The sequence below is a fragment of the Lontra canadensis genome, unplaced genomic scaffold (assembly GCF_010015895.1).
Source record: "Lontra canadensis isolate GAN:19392208 unplaced genomic scaffold, GSC_riverotter_1.0 scaffold47, whole genome shotgun sequence".
In the NCBI taxonomy this organism is placed as follows: Eukaryota; Metazoa; Chordata; class Mammalia; order Carnivora; family Mustelidae; genus Lontra; species Lontra canadensis.
Genome location: NW_022631041.1, coordinates 5,926,828 through 5,939,900, shown reverse-complemented (window position 1 = coordinate 5,939,900; position 13,073 = coordinate 5,926,828). Strand labels below are relative to the sequence as shown.

The window sequence follows — 13,073 nt, the reverse complement described above, 5'->3', positions numbered from 1 at the left end:
TGCACACATATAAGAGAACTACCAAAGATTGAGAAAAGAGCCACTGGAAAGGAAAATGTAGATCGCAGATCAGGGAAGAATGTGTCCCATTAGACTAGAAAAACTTTTTAATATAAATGGCATAAAATGGAATAGTTGGAAGAGCATTGCCTCAGTAGGGAGGGAAAATTTGCCCTAGACTAAAACTCTGATTCTTCCCACCCCCCCCAAAATCCTAAAAATAAGCCATTAGAGTGATCATAAACTTTTTTTGTAAAGGGTAAGATAGAAAATATTAGACTTTGCAGGTCATATGATCTCTGTTGCACCTAGTAAGCTTTGCCACTGTAGTGATAAAGCAGCCATAGACAATATGTAAATGAATGAGGATGTCCAAATTCTAATAAAACTTCATTTACTGAAATAGGCTGTGGACCAGATTTGACTTGTGGACCACAATTTGCCGACTCTCAGTTTAAAGGTCAAATTTTCTAGTAGTTTAACTTCATCCCAGAACAAAGCTCAAGGATATTTAGAGAACTACAAGATATCCAGCACCTAACAAGGTAAAGTATGCAATATCTAGGATTCAATAAAAATTTACCAGATCTCCCAAGAAACAGGAAAATTCAATGGTGAAGAGAAAAATCAATCAATACAAATAGACTCAGAGATGATAGATTTAATAAAGATAAATTTAATGAACAGATTTTTTAATATTTAGTAAACATTTTTACTAAACAAAGATATTGAAACAATTATACATATGCTCAAGATTGTAGATGAAAGCAGTAAGTTTAAGGAGAGACATGAAAGGCATATAAAAAAAGTCCAAATTGAATTTTTAGAGGCAAATAAACATCTGAAATGGGATATAAATTGGATAGGATTAGCAGCAGACCAGACACTGCAGAAAGACTTTGTGAACTTGACAATATAGCAGTAGAAATTATACAGAATAAAACACTATGGGCTGTGGGACAACTTCAGACAGCCAAATATATGTATAATTGGAGTCTCCAAAGGAGGAAGGTAACAGAATAAATATTTAAAGAAATAATGGCTGAAAGTTTGCTAAATTTGATGGAAACAACAAGTTCACATATCTTAGAGGCTTAATAAATACCAGCAAGTACCAAAAAATGAAGAAAATTATACCAACATACATCACAATCAGATAGTTTAAAACCAGTAATAAAGATTTTAAAGCAGAGAACAAGGGCACTATAAATTTAGAAGAACAAAGAATAACTGTAGACTTTTCACCAAAAGCAATGCTATTCAGAAGACAGTGTAGCAACTTCTTCAACTTCTTTTAGTGAAAGAAAAAACTGTCAGCCTAGAAATTATAGCTAATAAAAATGTCTTTCAAAAAAAGGTAATAAAATACTTTTTTAGGCATACAAAAGATGAAAGAATTCACCATTAAACCCACGCTAAAAGAAATGTTAAAGGAAGCCATTAGGAAGAAGGATAATAATACTAGATCAAAGTAAAAGAACACCAGAGATAGTAATGTTTTGAGTAAATGTATAAGTTTTATTTATTTATTTATTTAAATCTTATTTTTAAAAGGTGATTGTTTTAACCAAAAACAGTAACAATGTAGTTGAGGTTTATAACATGTAAAATGTATGACAACAATTGCACAAAGGTCAAGATGGGAAAAATTGAAATATAATATAGGGTTGTTTTTTTTAAGATTTTATTTTTTAGAGCATGAGAGAGTGCACAAGCATTGGTGAGGGGTGCAGAGGGAGAGGGAGAAACAAACTCCCCTCTGAGCAAGGAGCCCGATGTAGGGCTCAATCCCAGGACTCTGGGATTATGACCTGAGCCAAAGGCAGATACTTAATGGACTGAGCCACCCAGGTGCCCCTAAAGTTTTTATACTATATGTGAAGAGGTATAATATCCCTTGAAGTTACTTTGTGTTAAGAATATAATGAGAAACCTTAAATCAACTACCAAGACCTCGAAAGAAAGAGTATAAGCCAAAGGAGATAAAATTAAACCAGAAAAAAATAGTCCAGGAGCACCTGGGTGGCTCAGTGTGTTGAGCCTCTGCCTTCGGTTCAGGTCGTGATCCCAGGGTCCTGGGATTGAGGCCTGCATCGGGCTGTCTGCTCAGCGGGGAACCTGCTTCCCCCTCACCCTTTGCCTGCCTCTCTTCCTACTTGTGATCTCTGTCTGTCAAATAAATAAATAAAATCTTTTTTAAAAAATGTAAAGAAAAAACAGTCAAAAGAAGGCAGGAGAAAAAAGGAAAAGGGAAATGGAGAAGAAATGGATAGCAAGATGTACATTTCAACCTAAATGTATCAGTAATCATATTAAGTATAAATGATGTAAGCACTCTAGTTAAAAGGCAATGAATGTCAGCTTAGATTTTTTTTTTTTTTAAGAAGGAAATAGATTAGCTATATACTGCCTGCAAAAAGATGCACTTCATATACCAAAGGACAATTAGGTTATAAAGTAAGGGATGGAAAGCAATGTGAATTTTAGTACTAATTATTTTTGAACTTGGAGTGGCTGGAAGTAGCAATTGGAGCAAAAAATATTGCCAGGTAGAAAGATTGTTCTTTCATAATGATAAAGTGGTAAACTCATCAAGGACCCATCATGACCAATTTAACCAAAGAAAACAGAAGGCATAAATTACCAATGTCAGGAATGAAAGAGGGCTCATAACTACTGATCTCATGGGTATTACAGGGCGGTTAAAGGAATGCTACAGTCAGTCTCTGCTCACAAATTTGATAACAGATAAAATGGAACAATGTCTAGAAAGATAACATACAAATTACTAAAACTGTCTCAAGGAGAAATAGGTTACCTGCATTACTCTCTATCTATTAAATCAAGTTAGTAGTAAAAACAAAAACAAAAAACAAGAACAACTCCTCAGAAAAGAAAAACCACCAGACCCAAATGGTTCTGCTGGTGAATTTTACCAAATAACCCATTTGACCGAAAAAAAAAAAGGAAGAAAAAAAGGGAAATTAGAAAGTATTGTTATCTTACTGAAAATAAAAACATATTTCCAAATAACTAGGATGCAACTATAGCAGGGCTTCGAGGGAAATTTATAGCACTTTGTGCCTATATTGGAAGAGAGCAACAGTCTCAAAATAATAGCTCTAGGTAAAGGATTGTCAAAATTATCTACAAATATCTGAATGCCTTTTATTAAAAAACATGTTTATTTCATGTTGGAGAAGATAATATAGATGGTTATGAAAAGGCAACTCTTAGCCTTCATAGGAAGGAAATAGCCATCAGACTTGCCCTGCTGTGGGCTTAATTTCTTTAGTGATGAATTTCTTTAGCATGTTCCCTTAGATATTCTTTAGTTTTTGTTGTTGTTGTTTTTTTTTTTAAAGTAATTTCTATATCCAAGGTGGGGCTTCAGTTCATGATTCCAAGATCAAGAGTCACATGCTCTACCAACTGAGCCAGCCACACACCCCTCCCTTAAATATTTTTAAGGGTTCTTCCCAACGATTTACTTCTTTTTTAAAATTTTTTTTTTAAAAAGATTTTATTTATTTATTTAAGAGACAGAAATCACAAGTAGGCAGAGAGGCAGGCAGGGGGGTGGAGGAAGGAGGCTCACCGCCGAGCAGAGAACCCGATGCGGGGCTCGATCCCAGTACCCTGGGATCATAACCTGAGTCGAAGGCAGAGGCTTTAACCCACTGAGGCACCCAAGCACCCTCAACAATTTACTTCTGAGATAAACAGTAGTGAAGGAAAAAAAAACATTTTTTTTAAATGTTAATAGACTATAGATTAACATGCACTTTTAAGCTGATGTATTATATAGTATGTAATACAGTGTAAGAATGAGCAGTAATTTAAAAAATCACAGAACTGTAGAATTAGAAGGAGCTGCAAGTGGTGTTTAGTCAAACAACAGTAACCTCAACTCTCTGCCTCTTTTAATATCAAAGCCTTGGGTAAAAAATTTTTTTGAGTTTTTTTTAGAGGGTGATCTATTTAAGTTTGCAAATCAGCAGAAACAGTGCATGAGAAGTAAACCACTGGAAGACATAGTCAGTTCAGAGAAAATTGCATCAAGCTTAGGGACAATCACTAGACGTGATTTTGTACTAGGTCAAAGCTTGGGTATATGTCACCTTCTCTCCAAAGCCTTCTCTGGCTTTCCCAGACTTAGTGGCCTCTGTCTTCCCACAGTAATCTGTACACTCTGTACTGTAACATCTACATACTACCAACTATTGATAGGATGTTACGGAAAATGAGACCAGGCAAAAAAAAAAAAAAGTTTGTTGTTTACGATCAGCCGTCTTTGTGCTAAAAAGTTCATCTATTTTCTTCTAGTGAGTAGTATGAGGGTCAAATGAAATAACATACGTAATCTTTGAAAACTTTAAAGCACTAGCTCTGTGCAACAAAATATTCCTATCATGCATTTTTTCTTTTCATGTGGCAACTGTCTGTGAATTTCTGCCTAGCAGACGTACATTCCTACTCTAAGCAGTTAAATGGCAAGAAGCAAAGCTGATGGGACAGAGAAACCACACTACTGCTTTATAAAAACCGGGGAGTTTCCTCAGACATCTTTTCAAGAAAGACAATTTAGTCAGTGTTTCTATTTTTGGGTAGTAGCATATCTTTTATGACGGGTTGATTTGGGCTTACTGGTTGGCTACCTTCGGATATTAGACCCGAGTGGTAGATTTTTAGTGCTCGAGAGAACTGTGTAATCCAGAGGCTGAAAGTTACATCTGATGTCTTTTTATTGAAAAAGAAACCTGTTTTTCCCTTTTTAACGAGTTTCATGTAGGTTTGATTTTCAACACCAATGATAATAGCTTCCACGATTAGGTAGTTATTAATTTGCTAACATTGCTTTAGAGGCTTTATACAAGTTATCTGATTTAATCCTTCCCAAATCCTATCTGGGAAGATACTATTCCTCCTTTGTAGGTGAGGAAACGGAGAGTCTGAAAATATCGTTACTAGCTTAATTTACAAAATTACTAAAAGGTGACACTAAAATTTCAGTATCGATCCAACGCCAGGCTCCCCATGCAAGCACTGCGTCTTTGGACGAGTGGAGCAGTACACTGGGCTAAGAGGTAGACTGTTTAATAGAGTCACGGTGAGAGCCGTTCAGTGAATGATTATATGCACACATGGTAGCTAGGTTCTGCGTGGGGTTGTTGAGAAACAGAATACTTACAGTAGGGGTTCTGCTACGTATGAGTTCTGTGACTTTGGCAAATCAGTTTATTACCCTTCTCAAGTCTGTTTTCCTCATTCAAAAATAGAAACTAGTAAAACCACTTATCTGAGGTGGTTGTGGTGAAGATCAAATTGATGTTTTTCAGGGCTTTAAATGGTTTTGAAAGGAACACTTGGGTGGCTCAGTTGGTTAAGCATCTGCCTTCAGCTCAGGTCATGATTCCAGGGTTGTGGGATTGAGCCCCGCATCGGGGTCCCTGCTCAGAGGGGAGCCTGCTTCTCCCTCTGCTTGCCGCTCCCCCTGCTTGTGCGCACTCTCGCTCACTCTCTCTAATAAATAACTAAAATCTTTTTTAAAACCCCACAAATAAATGAATAAATGCTTTTGAATATAAATTCAAATGAGTATATAAATGAATTGATGAGTGTATTTCATTATTTGCCATGGCCTTTCCTTAAGTCGTAAATTTTCTGAGTGCTTTTAAAAAATGGTTTGATTTGTAGAAACTTAGTGAGTTTCCAGAGCAGCTCTGTTGAATTAGAGTCCTCTATTATGTAAGGAACTTCTACTCCTAAGCCTAGCATTCTTCGATGAGATACTTTGTTTTTGAGGAACGGTTATTTCACAATACCTTGTAAAGGAATCCTTGACAGATATTTCTGTCTCCATTTTGGAAGAGTAGAAAGACAGGTCCAAAGTGGATCAGTTCCAGAGTCGGCTTTGAGGCTCCTAATATAACTGTCACATTGTGTCTACTGGGAATCTACCTTTCCCGTGCCATATAGACTTCTGTATTTTCTAAGCTCATTTCTGTTCAGACTTGAGAATAAGTGAAAGTCTTCTCCTTGAGGGCTGTTTGGTACCGTGTACAAAATGGCATCTTTGGCAGTCGAGTGAATAATCAGTGAATGGATCCCCCAGGTCGTACTGAAGCTCATAAGATGGGCACGTGGGAAGGTTGTGTTCTGTGTCAAGGAATGAATTCTCCATACCTTTCATTCCAATATTGTTTATTTTCTTTTTGGTTTAGGAATTTTCGAATTTAACCCATCCACTCCCATGTTTCCTCAGGATTAGTGACAGAAGTGAATGGAGCACAATGAAATAAACACATTTTCTTACAGGCGTTCTTGAAGGTTGTGTCAAAGAAGCAGCTCAGAATTCTGGGGAGACCTTAGAAACCCTTGGGTCAGATCCGTTCAGCGTAGGTAACCGGTCTGCAGAATCCATCTTCTTTCCTAGCCCCTCATGTGCCCCTCCCCCCCGCTAACCCTCCTCACTCCCACAGAGCTCACAAAGCTCATTCAGGCACAGACTGTCAGTTAGGGGTCTGGATTGCCAGTTTGGGTGATTACCTGGCTCACAGCAAAGCTGACAGTCCTATCTCCGTGGACATTTTTGTTCCCCAAACAGAATCTACGAGAATTGACTCTAGTTTGTGTGGCCTTCCCTGGAGATCAAGCCTTGAAGGAAGCCCTAGCAATTGCAGCTGTAAATTCATCCTGTGGTGGTAGTGTGCCGGCTGAGAACTGAGAAGGGCTGCCCCCATCGCCATGCTCCTATCATCATTAGAACTATCAGGGTTGAGAAGAAAGTGTCCCGAGCGTTTGGGTACGGTGACACGAAAGAAATTGCAGATTAAGTGAGACCATTGCTCCCGGGATTGCAGGACGGAAAAAAAAAGGGAGAGTGAGCCGGGGAAGTTTATTTATGGAATGTCAGGGGGCCATTGAGGCCCAGCAGGCCCTAGAAGTGGAGGACTTCCCTGGGTGCTTGTTTTCTCCCTCTGACCTTGGATGAACTAGCGAGCAGTATATTATGCCGGCCGATTGTGCTGGTTTGTCATGGTTAGCATTCTGGACTGTCCCTGGAATGTAGGAAACGGATGAATTTGAATTGAACCATGAGGTGGTCTGCCGGGCCCTCTCCTTGTCTCAAGGAAACCTGTCGCTGTTTGTCTGGGCCTGGCCTGATGGAAGCAGTGGAGGGAAAGAGAGGTGGGCCTTTGATCTCTTTGTTGCAGCTGCTCCCTGGGAACTCGCTGAAATCAATGCCCTGTTTTCCTGAAGGAATGAATGGCTCTGCCTAACTAGCTTTGTGAAGCTGTGGGGGAATTCACTGCCTCTGTTTATTGACAGCTGAAAAGGAGCACATGGGGTGGAATGGACCTTCTTGTGAAAACCAGGCACAGGGAAAATTAGACCTCAATTTAACACAGAGGAATTTGGAAATTCACCCCAAAGGAGACGGTGGTTTCTCATGCTTACATTAGAATGACTCAAGTTTGGGGCTAGTGTGTAATGAACAATGGAGGTTCTGTCACAACTGTGTTATAAGTAGGAATATGGTATGCATAATAAATGATGCTAAGTAGAAGTTGATTCAACACCCTCCTTCTATTTTAAACACAGAAGTAGAGAAAGACAAATATTAACCATGATATAATCAAGTGATTCTTTTATTTTTGCATTAAGAAGAAAAAGGAAAAAATTGATACTTAAAATAAGCATTATTGATGTAACATTACTAAGTGTCAAGAATGTCATTCATTTATGTTTCAAAACATCTTTGAACATTGTATCTAAGTTTTACTCATGGGAGCTCTTCCTGCCACTCTGGATAGCGTTTGTTGTATGGGAATATTATAATACGTTTATTTTTATAAACTTATATTCTTGGGATGTCGTAACTGAAAGGCTATGCCAAGCGTAAATGAAACTGGCAAATAGACCAGTATAGCACTTGCCATTAACACAGTTCATAAATCTTAAAATTACTAACTTACTTTTGAGAACATAGTAAGGAAAAAGTCTTGAGTTTATCACAAGGAAACATCACCCCTCACTTGCTTGATTTCCCAGGAAGAATTTATAGCTTCTTCCTTTGGCCCCGAGCCCTTTGTGCACACCTCTATTATAGCACTTAACACACTGCCCTGTAGCTCTTTGTTTAGGTGTATTCTTTTAGCTGGAAGTAAAGCAGCTGTGGCGGATTCATTTTTATATCTCCAAGCCCAGCAAAGCTCCTGGCTCGGTGAATGCGAGCGGCATGAATGGGGATTGATAGCTCCCTGTACATTACTTTGAATGTAATTACTTATCCAGGCTTCAACTGCAAATACTACATTTTAGGAAAACCTGATTGATCTATTGTTACCTGATTGGTGCTATAGCTTTTAAAAATCTATTCTTTATGGAGAATTATTAAACATTTTTTTTTTTGATTTGGCGAGTTTGTTGAGCAGCCCATCAGCCTCTGAACAGGATGCATAAAAAAGTGGATAGCATTGTCCTTTTAAAATCTAAGCTGTTTTCCAATATTCTTTCCTAAAATTAAATCTCAACACAGTGTTTAGATATTTCCAGCTAGACGAGAAAAGCTTTATATTTAGAGTTCTGTGGACTTTCACTGGGCCAGAATTAGTGATTGTGATGGAGAAAGCATCCATTTTCGTGATTTATTTCTATGATGTAGTATTAAATAATGCAAAACAAAACACCCTTTGACAATTTCTTTAACCAGATTTACCACCGCTATGAGCCCCTTATCAAAAGAAGCAAACACCTTCACTCGTCAGTGAAAAGTATAAGGGAAATTTTGAATCTAAAGGACGAACTACTATGATTTCACAGGACCCTAGAACAAGCCCAGTTCTGGGCTATTTTCAAGTTAAAACCTATTTCTTTTTAAACCACAGCTTTAAGTGGGAAATAGTTGTCAACATTCTTTGGGAAACAACATCTTAAAATCATAATGGAAAATTTCAGTAAAGGGGGGTAAGGAAGCACAGAAGTACAGTAACTGGCTAATATTTCACCCTTCATGATATTTTTGTTTTTACCACCAAGATTATTTTTAAAGAAATCTGTTTGTTGTCTGTTTTCGATTAAAGGTAAGGGTGGGGTTTAAAATACAGGTTTGCAAGTGTGTGAGCTTTGGTAGGAATCTTGTAGAGGGATGGGGTGTTTGTGTGGGTCATACAAATGTGGTAGATTCAGCAGTTTGCGATTCTGCTGAGATTTCAGATTTCGTATGAAATAGGAAAATTACCATGGCCTTGATCATCGATAGACTCTCACCCCCATCAGTATTAACTTGTAGATAAGAAGGCAGTAAGCATAGCACTTAGGTTTTATGATTTGGCTGCTCTACTCTCCGTTTCTGGAAGTAATTTCATGTGACATCATACCAAAGTAGGGAGGGGTGAAGGGTGGAAGGAAGTATAGGAAATCAAACTACACTTTCTCATTTTCGCAGCGAGGCATATCTTTGTCTAGATTGATAGAAGGAACTGCATACAGGCCAAGGAAGTAAGTTCGGTTAAAAAACTGGGTTCTTGCTATGCCTGTTGAATCAGTAACTCCATCTTCATGATCCTCTGCAAAAAAGCCTCGTGTCAGGACCGAAGACTGCTATAGTCCCCAAGAAGAATCATTTCAAATGGTTTGAGAGTCAGACCTTCACAACAGGCCTGGGAATCAACATACACGAAGTGTTTGTATTTGCGTTGTGTGTTTATCTCCATCATCAAACTTCCTAGTAAAAAGATACCAGATACTTCCCTCTCAGATGGCTTCCCGTCCATCCAGACTGAGCAAAAAAAGCAGCCCTACTACAGGCTTATCTAGTCATTGCAAGGGACACATCCTCCTTATTCATTAGATTGAATTACAGGAAAGACTGTTCTGAAATACAGATTTAAAATTACCTTCATTGGGTGTGCTTACCGTCAAAGAGTTCTGCCTCAGACCTCTTTTCTCACAGTAGCCTTGTCTTTGGTGGGGGGTGGGGAACAGGAGTGAAGCAAAAGAGTTTTGTTTGTTTTGGTTTTTTGGTTGTGTGTTTGGTTTTTGTTTGCCCGTGTGTGTTTGGGGCCTTTGAATGATCCTTTCTTGCTCCTTAGAAGCTCCCCCCAACCACACACTTCACCTTCAACCCTGCTCAGGGACTGGTTTCCCTTTCCCAAAGGAGAGTGTTCGTGTTTGACGCTTTTTAAAAGATTCTGATAGTCACTTGATTTCTCCCTGAGACTGTGAGGTATTTGTACTTGAACCGGGGTCTCTGGAAAATAATTGCAAATCCATGAGGGCTCCTTGCTTCCCAGATACCCGAGCAAAGCCCTTGACTCAAATTAATTTATTTAATCCTCGAAAGACTCCTGGGCTGCAGGTATGATTATTGTCTTCATGTGACAGGCGGGAAGCCGAGGCCGAAGGAGACCAAACAAGTTGTGTGAGGTTGCTGAGTGGCCCCAGGGGCACCTGGGAATCTCGGCCTTCGGACACTGAGTTCCATGCCCTTCACCACATCCCTGCCCGGCGCCCCCCAGAGGACGACTGCTGTCAGAACTTGAAGGCGGGTCTCTGGAATGTAGGGATATGGCGCTAGGGCATGTCGACGGGGAGAACTTTTTGATCTTGGCATTCCTGAACTCATATTCTGTATATCAGTGTCTACTTACAGAGCAGGGATGTGGTTTTTCTCAGTGCCTTTTTTTTTTTTTTTAACCTTTTGATTCTTTCCCCCCTCGCTCTAGGGTTGCTTTCACGTCTGATGTGGCCTCTGTTTCACGTCACATCGAACAGTCCTCTGTACCTCAGACTGACGAAGGTAAGTATGTCTCTGCCGAGCCGGCAGACTTCTGCCCCGTCTGCTCCCCTGCACTCAGGCGTGAGTCTGTATTCTTGTTCTTTCCTCTGGTTTGGCACACACCAAAGCCTTCCACCTTTCCCACAGTAGAGGGGGTTATGTTCCAGAAAATGCTTGCTCTCAGAGAATCTTCATTTGAGGAACTTCAGGCTTTGAAGGAGAAATAGGGTTGAGGGATAGGAAAGCCTGTTTTTCACTCTTTAGAAAAAAATCAAGAGAATATGTGAAGAACGGTCATTGATATTTATTTTCATTTAGAAATAAGGGATATTATACAGCTGATTTTTATTTAGCATGACTTGTTTACTGGAAATGTATGAGCCCCCTCTCTTACATTTTAAAAAGGTGTTTTAAAATGATCTTAAAAAACAGATAAATACTAAGGGAAAATTTGGGAGCGTTATCCTCCGTTTAGAATCATAGTGAGTCTGCTAGATATGTTACAGTTCAGTTTCTAAGTCATCCTCTTAAGATCATAATATGAGGTGATTCTCAGTTTGCATCTCTTCTGTCCAAATTTCCAAAAGTTATGAAATGGGGAAAAAGTGGGCCTCTAAATCCAGTGTTTATCTGAGAGGACTTATGGTTGGCAGGATACTCAATATTTATCAGAAATTTTTATTTATGATCATTTTCCACCATACATATGGAGATTATAATTTGTTTTAACCACCTATTTCAAAATAGCAACCTCTAATTCCAGCCTTAAATTTCGTATCCAGCATGTTGATGTTTTTTCCCCTGTAACATGTATTAGTTCTCTGTTTAAGAAGCCCGTGCCTTCCTCACCTAACGCCACCCTCCCCTGGATTTGGACCTTCAGTGCTGACTGTTTCTTAACCTTAATTCTTGGCCTCTCTCCACACTTTTTTTTTCTTTTTTACAAAATGTCCTTGACTGTAATATGCCATATATTTTTTTTATTCCAGTGTTCTGTGTAAGTTTTCTTATATTACATCTTACACTTGAAATTTTTTTCCCCTAAGCCTTTCACTAGATAAGTCACTTCCCAACTTATTTTGCTCTGGGGGCTGACTTCTCGAAGGTTATTCACCGCTGCCCGAGGTGGAAAGCCAGAGTGAAGAGAATATTAGATAAATGGGGCTGTGTGTTTAAATTCCTGTTCTCCAAATGATTCTAACTGAAACTAGTCCAACCAGCACATTCAAAGATAAATATTTAGCAAAATCCCAAAGTGCCAGAATCACTTCTGTACGTCCTTTAGGCCACTTTATGATACCTGGAAGACCATTTCGTGCCAGGCACCATCGTAATCGTTTTCTCTAGTTAAACATGATCTTGTTATGTACAGCACAGTGATACTATTACACCGGCTAAGAAGTTAGGAGTCTTTCAAATACATGTCCTACAAAACTTGGAAACATGCAAGAAATAATAGGAATGTCTTTCACAAGCAAGTGTTAGGAAATTAAATCATGCCATAATGATCCAAATTGAAGGGCGATTATGGCAGTGAGCTGTGTCACGTGTACCATACATCGTCTGAAACAGTTTATGGTGTGTTCTAGCTGTGAACTTACCCAGACTGTAAAGGCGTTCTTGGTACTGATTACCAGGCTACGTCTGCTTTGCATGTCTGCTTTAGACCCTGCAGCCCCGTGCTTCTGTGTGTATGTATGTGATGTATATTCCTGTAACAGCTCTGCGAAGTCGATGGGTGCCACCGTAAGGGCCAGGTAGGGAGCCCATCCCAGGCGCTGTACCTGGTGTGTAGCAGAGCCAGTATGCAAACCTGGAGCCATCTGACTCCTTTCTCCTCTACCACACCATTTTTCTATATTGTATCTAGACCAGTACTATCATCTGGTTGATGTTCTTTTGAGGTAACTGTTGGAACTCAAGCTAGTCTTAAGTAGACCTTGCCACTGACGGCACTGGAATGCAGTGGAATAAGGCAAAGGAAGACACATTCTTACAACACTCCTGAGTAAGAAAAGTTGTCGTGTAAGAATTATCATTAAAATGTCTTTATTTTCTGACTCCCTGAACAGACAAAAGGCTAAAAATGAAGGCAGTTCAGAGATGAAGGGAGTTGGTGGCAGGAAGGGGGTCTTCATAGTATAGGATGGTATTGAATATTGTTAAAGTTAGTAAATAAAGCACATTTCTCTACCAGCGTGTTTAAAATAGCACTAGGAGCTATGCGTGTTTATACTCTAATGAAGTGTACTTTATTTGGGGAGTCATTTAATTGATCCATTATGTGGCC

The 13,073-nt window shown here is 39.1% G+C and overlaps 1 protein-coding gene across 6 annotated transcripts in view; it reads left to right on the top strand.

Annotated features, from left to right (window-relative positions):
- The window catches only part of PLAGL1 (PLAG1 like zinc finger 1), a 108,676-nt gene that overhangs the window by 66,970 nt on the left and 28,633 nt on the right, over positions 1-13,073 (top strand). For all 6 annotated transcript variants that reach the window (XM_032873095.1, XM_032873093.1, XM_032873094.1 and 3 more), the window contains one exon: positions 10,731-10,804. The gene's annotated coding sequence lies outside the window, so the exon portion shown is untranslated. The remainder of the gene's footprint in view (positions 1-10,730; positions 10,805-13,073) is intronic.